Source organism: Mus caroli, chromosome 7 (genome assembly GCF_900094665.2).
Source record: "Mus caroli chromosome 7, CAROLI_EIJ_v1.1, whole genome shotgun sequence".
NCBI lineage: Eukaryota > Metazoa > Chordata > Mammalia > Rodentia > Muridae > Mus > Mus caroli.
Window position 1 is genome coordinate 58,672,056 of NC_034576.1, and position 6,841 is coordinate 58,678,896.

Genomic DNA, 6,841 nt, shown 5'->3' on the forward strand with positions numbered 1-6,841 from the left:
CACTCACTTTGTAGACCAGGCTGGCCTCGAACTCAGAAATCCGCCTGCCTCTGCCTCCCGAGTGCTGGGATTAAAGGCGTGCGCCACCACGCCCGGCATAATTGTCTTTAATATGCAGATAATAATCTTTTTGTTTTCCTTTCTGGTTCTCATCTTTGATCTTCAGTTCATTTTAAATGTTTTTGAGTGATTATACATTGTTATGTCCTGTTTTTGTTTTTGTTTTTGTTTTTTTTCAAAAATCTTTTTTAGATTTTAAATTTTATGTGCATGAGTCTTTGGCCTGCGTGTGTGTAAGTGTACCATGTATATGTCTATTGTCTCCGGAGTCTAAATGAAGGTGTCAGATCCCCTGGAACTGCGGTTTGAGCTGGTTGTGAGTGCTGGGAGTTGAATCAGGTCTTCCAGAAGAGCAGCCAGTGTTCTTAACAACTGAGCCATCCTCTAGCCTGTTTTTATTTTTAAAACTGGGAGGAGGTTTGTCTTTTTAACTTGTGTAAGATAAAAAATAAGCTTCATACTTTCTTCCTCCAAGAGGGAGGAGCCGGGACAATCCCAGTCAGATGGCAGCAGACCTGAAGTCCAGCAGTGTAAAGCTCAGTGTCAGCCTTCCTTCTGGGACTCACGGTCCTCTAGGCACCAAAGGCCGCAGCACTGGTGCTTCTCTGCTCTTGCCACCCACTGCACACACAGTTCCCTTTTTAGGCGCAGCTTGGCTTCATTCCACAGGTGCTGCTATCCATGATGGCCCTCCCTTGGTACTGGCATCTCCAACATTCTGAGTTCTTGTCTGAAATTAGGCTGTACCTTCATCAGTAGCCTCTTGGGGCTCTATTCAGGGACTGTAACCTGCTACATGATGCCAAGCTTCAGCCTCTCTTATACTCCTCCAGTCCTGGGCTTTTCACTGCTATTGAAGCTGCACCTTTACCAGTGGTCTATCCCAGGTCTCTTTCAGTGCCGTATATGCCTTCACATGGGAGACTCTTACATATTACCAAGATCAGCTGCCAGTGTTAGGTACCTTGGTTACCTCTTGTCTACAGCTTCTGTGTGCTGACCTTGAAGATTATACCCAGAAGATTATACCTTAGTGATGTTGGCTTCTTAATTGTTGCTAATTTCTCAGCTCCTACTGTTTAGTATCTAGTATGCTAACAAGGCAAAGGTTTCAATTTTTTTTTAGCGATTCAAGTCTCTTAATCATAGCCAATTTAGTTGACTAGATCCACAGATTCTTAATTCTTTTTTACACAAATAGCCCTGCTGGAGTCTTGCTTGTTCTGAAACTTTTCAAGCCAGGCTTCCATTGTCTGCATTGCTTTCAATGTTTTAGTCTTCCAAGCTTCCACAGAACAGCCAATTGAGCTCTGAGTGCTCAGTGGCTTTTCTAGCCCCAGATTCCAAATGCTACCATAATTCTCTCCAAAACACATGATCAAGTTTGTCCTAACAATGCCCCACTCCTTGTACCAATTTCTGACTTGGGTCTCTGTTGTAATATAACACCATGACTAAACTCAACTTGGAGAGGAAAGGATTATAGTGTGTAGTCCATTATCCGGGGAAGTCAGGCCAGAAGCCTGGAGATAGGAACTGAAGCAGAGACTGTGGCTAAATTATTTTTACTGGCTTGTTTCTCAAGGCTTGCTCATTCTGTTTTCTATACCCCAGGACCACATGCCCAGGGATGGCATCACTCACCATGGGCTGGGCCCTCCCACATCAGTCACTATTAAGAAAATACCCAATAGACATGCCCACAGGCATTTTCTCACTTGTTTTCTCTTCTCAGAAATGTCTAGGTTTGTGTTAGATTATTAAAAACCAACCAGCACAGTTGTTTGTCACTTTTCATGGCAAGCACTGTCAGAGTTATTTGAACATTATACTTATGCAGGAAGGTAACACATAACACATGAATTAAAATATTTTTTGAAAAAAATTGAAAAATTGATGTTCTATTTTGTAAATATTTCTTGAAAATGTTCTCTATTGATGTGTTAAATATTATGGGTAGGGTGAAAAACAGCTCCTGCCCAAAAGGTGCCAATATTTAAGCTGGATTATTAGCTAAGCAGAGATCATGTGATATGTAATGTGAACAGTACTAGGAAAATTAAAAGAGCTAGCCAGCCATTGTTTATTGTGAACCATTAAGTTGTAAAGGGTTGGATACTTATCTAATTGGGTTTGCTAGCAAAAACAATGTCAAGGTAGGACGCTTTTAATCCAAAGCTTTTGGGAAACAGAGTTAGGCAGATCTCTATGAATTTGAGGCCAGCCTGGTTTATAGAAGAAGATAGAGGTTCCAGGACAGCCAGGACTACACAGAGAAACTCTGTCAAGAAAAACCAAACCAATCCAACCAACCAGTTTTAAGCCCAGAGTCAGGTCAAGGTAGGATGTTGATGAATTGAAAAGGGTAACAGAAAGCAGCCTTGCCTTGGAGAGGATGCAAGTGCATGGACTCCTGGAGTACAAGTATGATACTAGGTCCACATAGTGAGACAGCATGAGTTCCTTTGTGGAGATGTATGCAGAGTATGGAGAAGTCAGAGGAAAATGCAATTGTTCTCTCCTGGAGTACTGTTTTTTATTTTGTTATAAATATTTTGAGACTTGATTAAAAAATCCTTATCTATTAACTACCCCCAAATTTTCAGTTTTATGCAGTATAAAATAGTTGATAATGATTTGCTATAATAGTTTTATAGGTAAGTGTAGTTTTTATTGGTGTTTTAATTATTTAGGCTTTGTAAATCTTGTTAGTTTTTTAAATTAAAATATTTACTTTTATTTATTTTTTAATTAATTAATGTATTTGTTTACTTCCCAAATGCTGTCCCCCCACCTTTCTGGTCTCTTTGTGATTGAGTCCCTCCCCTATCCTTTGAGAGGGTGAATCCCCCCGCCCCCCCTGGTTATCCCCCTACCCTGGCACATCAAGTCTTGACCAGGTTAGGTGCATCCTCTCCCACTGAGGCCAGACAGGGCAGCCATGAAGACTGAGCTGCCTGTCTGCTACATATATGCCAGGGTCCGGGGGCTCGTTCCAGTCCTTGTATGTTCTTTGGTTGGTGGTGTACATTCTGAGAGCTCCCAGGTATCCGGGTTTGTTAACTCTATTGGTTTTCCTGTGGGGTTCCATCTACTTTTGAGCCTTCAATCCTTCTGCCAACTCTTTCATAAGTGTTGTGAGCATATGTCAGGAGTGTATGGGTTCCCTCAGACCTCCTCTGATCCCCAAGCTGGAGTTATAGGCAGTTGTGCGCTGTCTGAGATGCTTGTTGGGAACCAAAGTCAGGTCGTAAAACTGACTTTTCAGGGAAAAAGGTCACAAACTGGTGGGACAGGCCTATAACCCCAGCTTCTTGGGAAACTGGAACAGGAGAGTTGGAAGTTTGTGGTGCAAGAAAATGAATTTGAGGTTAGCCTGGGCACCTCACCTCAGTAAGGCACTATCTTAAAAATTTCAAAGCAGGGAGGGGAGTGGGGAGTAAGGGGAGGGGTGAGAAAGAAAAGGGATAAAGGAAAGGCTGGGAATTTTGGATATATAGTTCAGTGGTAGAGCGCTTGGCTCACGTATATGAGATCAGCCTGGATGTTAGAGAATACCCCAGGAGTAATGAGCTGAGAAAGGAAGCTCTTTGCCCTCACATGACTGTAGGTCCATATAACACTAGTGGCCCAGTGTGGTCATGGAAGGGATGAGCATGGACTCTTTGTGTGTTTAGGGGATAGGAGCAGACTGGCATAGCACTATACAATTGAAGTTCTCACTGTAGTATTTTGCATCACTCCATTTGGGTTCCTTTTTATAGAGCCGTTAATGCTTTTATCTGCTGCGTCAGTCACTGATACCAGTCTGTTGAATGATTCTGTCATTTGCATTGATCAGTTGCTCTAGCTATAGTTTGATAGATGTTTGCTAAAAATGTGATTAAATATTGAACATTATAATAGATGTTATTTTATGCCACATTTTGTTTTATGTCTTTTGTTTGGAGATGTAGTAACACTGTTTCCCACGCTGACTTTACATGTTTTTGATCCAACTGCTTCAGCCTTCTGAATGTCTGTGAGAATAGGCATTTATTATAGTACCTGGCAGTGGATTTAATTTTAGCTTAGTTTAGTTATTGTTGGTTTTTTTTAAAGAAATAAAGATTGAGAGTATGGGGGTATGGTTAATGTACAATGTATATGTATACGAAAATAAAAATGAGAATGAGTTTTTCTTGGGCATATATAAAAATTGCTTTAGATCAACTTGTTTTCAAACAAATGTTGGTCCATATAGTGTTTTTCTTAGATAATTTGTCTTAACCACTGATGCATACCCTTCTTAAGACTGCCTGATGCTAGGTCGGTAGATGTTTTCACTGTTGCAGTTGTGTTGCTTGAGCCCATGGCTCATGTCTGTTGGTTGTCAGTTCCTGCAATCCTTCACATTTTCCTCAAGCTGTCCAGTCTGTGCCTTTCAAGAAAAGATTACTTGCTGTGTACACAGCTTCTGGTTCCATACTCTTCCTGAGGAGATGCCAACCACATCCCTTTATCGAACATAGGGAAGGGATGGCAGAACAAAGTAACTTTTCTACCAAAATCCAACATGGTGAACTCTCGGGTTTGTAGGCCAGGGATGACTCAAAGGCTTCTGTGACACTAAAAGCTTACCTCTGCCTGAGTGGGGATTCATGAAAACTAACCCTGGAGCTCTGTGGATGGTTTGCAGGTGATTGAGAGAGTGGATAGTCTCCTCTCTAGGCATCTGCTTACTGCTTCTATAATCTGGAGGGGAGTCCTTGTAAATCTTGTTAGTTTTAAGGACTTTCTGAGACTTGTAAATTGTTTACTTCTTAGTCTTATGAGTTGCCCCTCTTCCTTTCTGGATGCAAAGTTTGAGTTCTGAAGAAATTGGTACATAATTATTGTGGTGGTTTGAATGAGAAATGTCCTTGGCTTACATATTTTAACACTTGGTCCCTTAGTGTTGGTACTGTTTGAAGAGAATATGAAACCTTTAGGCAAAGCTTTGCTGGAGAACTACTTCCAGGGGTGGGCTTTGTGAGTTTATAGCTTCACCCCACTTGTGGTTCCTTCTTCTGTTTGTGCTTGAAGGTATGCTTGCTCAGGTTCCTGCTCCCACTGTCTGCTCTCAGGCCCTTCCTGCCATTATTGCCGGCAGTTTTGCAAATCACTTTTGAACACCAGTGTCTCTGGTTTAGGCTGTATTTCAGAACACTGATATGTGGATACCAGCTAATCTGTGGTAATCCTAGAGTGTATTTTGGGCTGAACATGGTGGCCTTCCATTTCTCTTGGGATGTTGACATTTCCTGTAATCTGTCATATATAAATCACTTGCTGTGATTTCCAGATTTGGTCTTCTATCTTGGAGCACTGGGTAAGATCTAGGTTTATATTTATGATATATTAGTAGGGAGAACTGTTGATGGTGAGTAATTTACTCTTTGAGAAAAAAAATTGGCTAAGTAAGGATCACTGTCCTAGTTTAGGTTTCTTTTGCTGTAATAAAACACTTTGACAAAGCCAGGCGTGGTGGCGCACGCCTTTAATCCCAGCACTCGGGAGGCAGAGGCAGGCGGATTTCTGAGTTCGAGGCCAGCCTGGTCTACAAAGTGAGTTCCAGGACAGCCAGAGCTATACAGAGAAACCCTGTCTCGAAAAAACAACAACAACAACAACAAAAACAAAAAAAAAAAACCACTATGACAAAAAGCAAGTTGGGAGAGGGAAGGGCTTTTTGACTTGTACTTCTACAACACTGTTCATCATTGAAGGAAGTTAAGACAAGAACTAAAGCATGATAGGATCCTGAAGGTAGGAACTGATGCAGAGGCCATGGAAGAGTGCTGCCAACTGGCTGGCTCCCTATAGCTTGCTCAGCCTGCTCAGGACCAGAGATATCATCACCTACAATGAGCTGGACTCTCTCCCATGACTCACTAGTTAAGGAAATGCCTGCCTCCAGCCCAATGTTATGGAGGTATTTTCTCAATTGTGATTTCCCACTTCTCACATGACTTTAGCCTGGGTGAGGTTGAGCCAGAACAATCACCATAGGCCCTTTCTCCTATAGTAGCTCTCTGAGGACCAAGCCTTTAACTGACCTCTGAGGGACACTGGCTTAAATTGCAGCATTAGTATAAATCTCTGCAGTTAAAACTGAACTAATTCTATTATTTATTTATTTATTAAGTATATTTTAAAAATTTCAAAATAGCAAAAACTCTTTGAAGTTAAACATTAAGAAAATGACAATTTCAAGCACAGTGAGAACAATTATCAATAATATTTCCATGATGTCTATAGAACATGATTTTAATATTTTCAACTGTTAATATTCAACAAACAGAATAATTATTTTAAGATATATTTCGTTGTTATATCTCCCTTTTCATTACTAATTTTATTAATTTGGATACTGTCTCTGTGCCCTCTAGTTAGTCTGGCTAAGGGTTTATCTGTCTTGTTGATTTTCTCAAAGAACCAGCTCCTGGTTTTGTTGATTCTTTGTATAGTTCTTTTTGTTTCTATTTGGTTGATTTCAGCCTTGAGTTTATTTCCTGTGGTCTACTCCTCTTGGGTATATTTGCTTCTTTTTGTTTTAGAGCTTTCAGATGTGCTGTTAAGCTGATAGTGTAAGCTCTCTTTCTAAGAGGCACTTAGAGCTATGAGTTTTCTTCTTACCACTGCTTTCATTGTGTCCCATAAGTTTTGGTATGATATGTCTTCATTTTCATTAAATTCTAAAAAGCCTTTAATTTCTAAACTGAACTAATTCTTATTCTTGTGTTTTTTTGTTTTTTTTTTT

General features: G+C 40.6%; 1 protein-coding gene across 4 annotated transcripts in view; it reads left to right on the forward strand.

Moving 5' to 3' along the window:
- LOC110297519 (E3 ubiquitin-protein ligase HERC2) overlaps window positions 1-6,841 on the forward strand; it is a 171,722-nt gene that overhangs the window by 6,010 nt on the left and 158,871 nt on the right. The window lies entirely within an intron of this gene.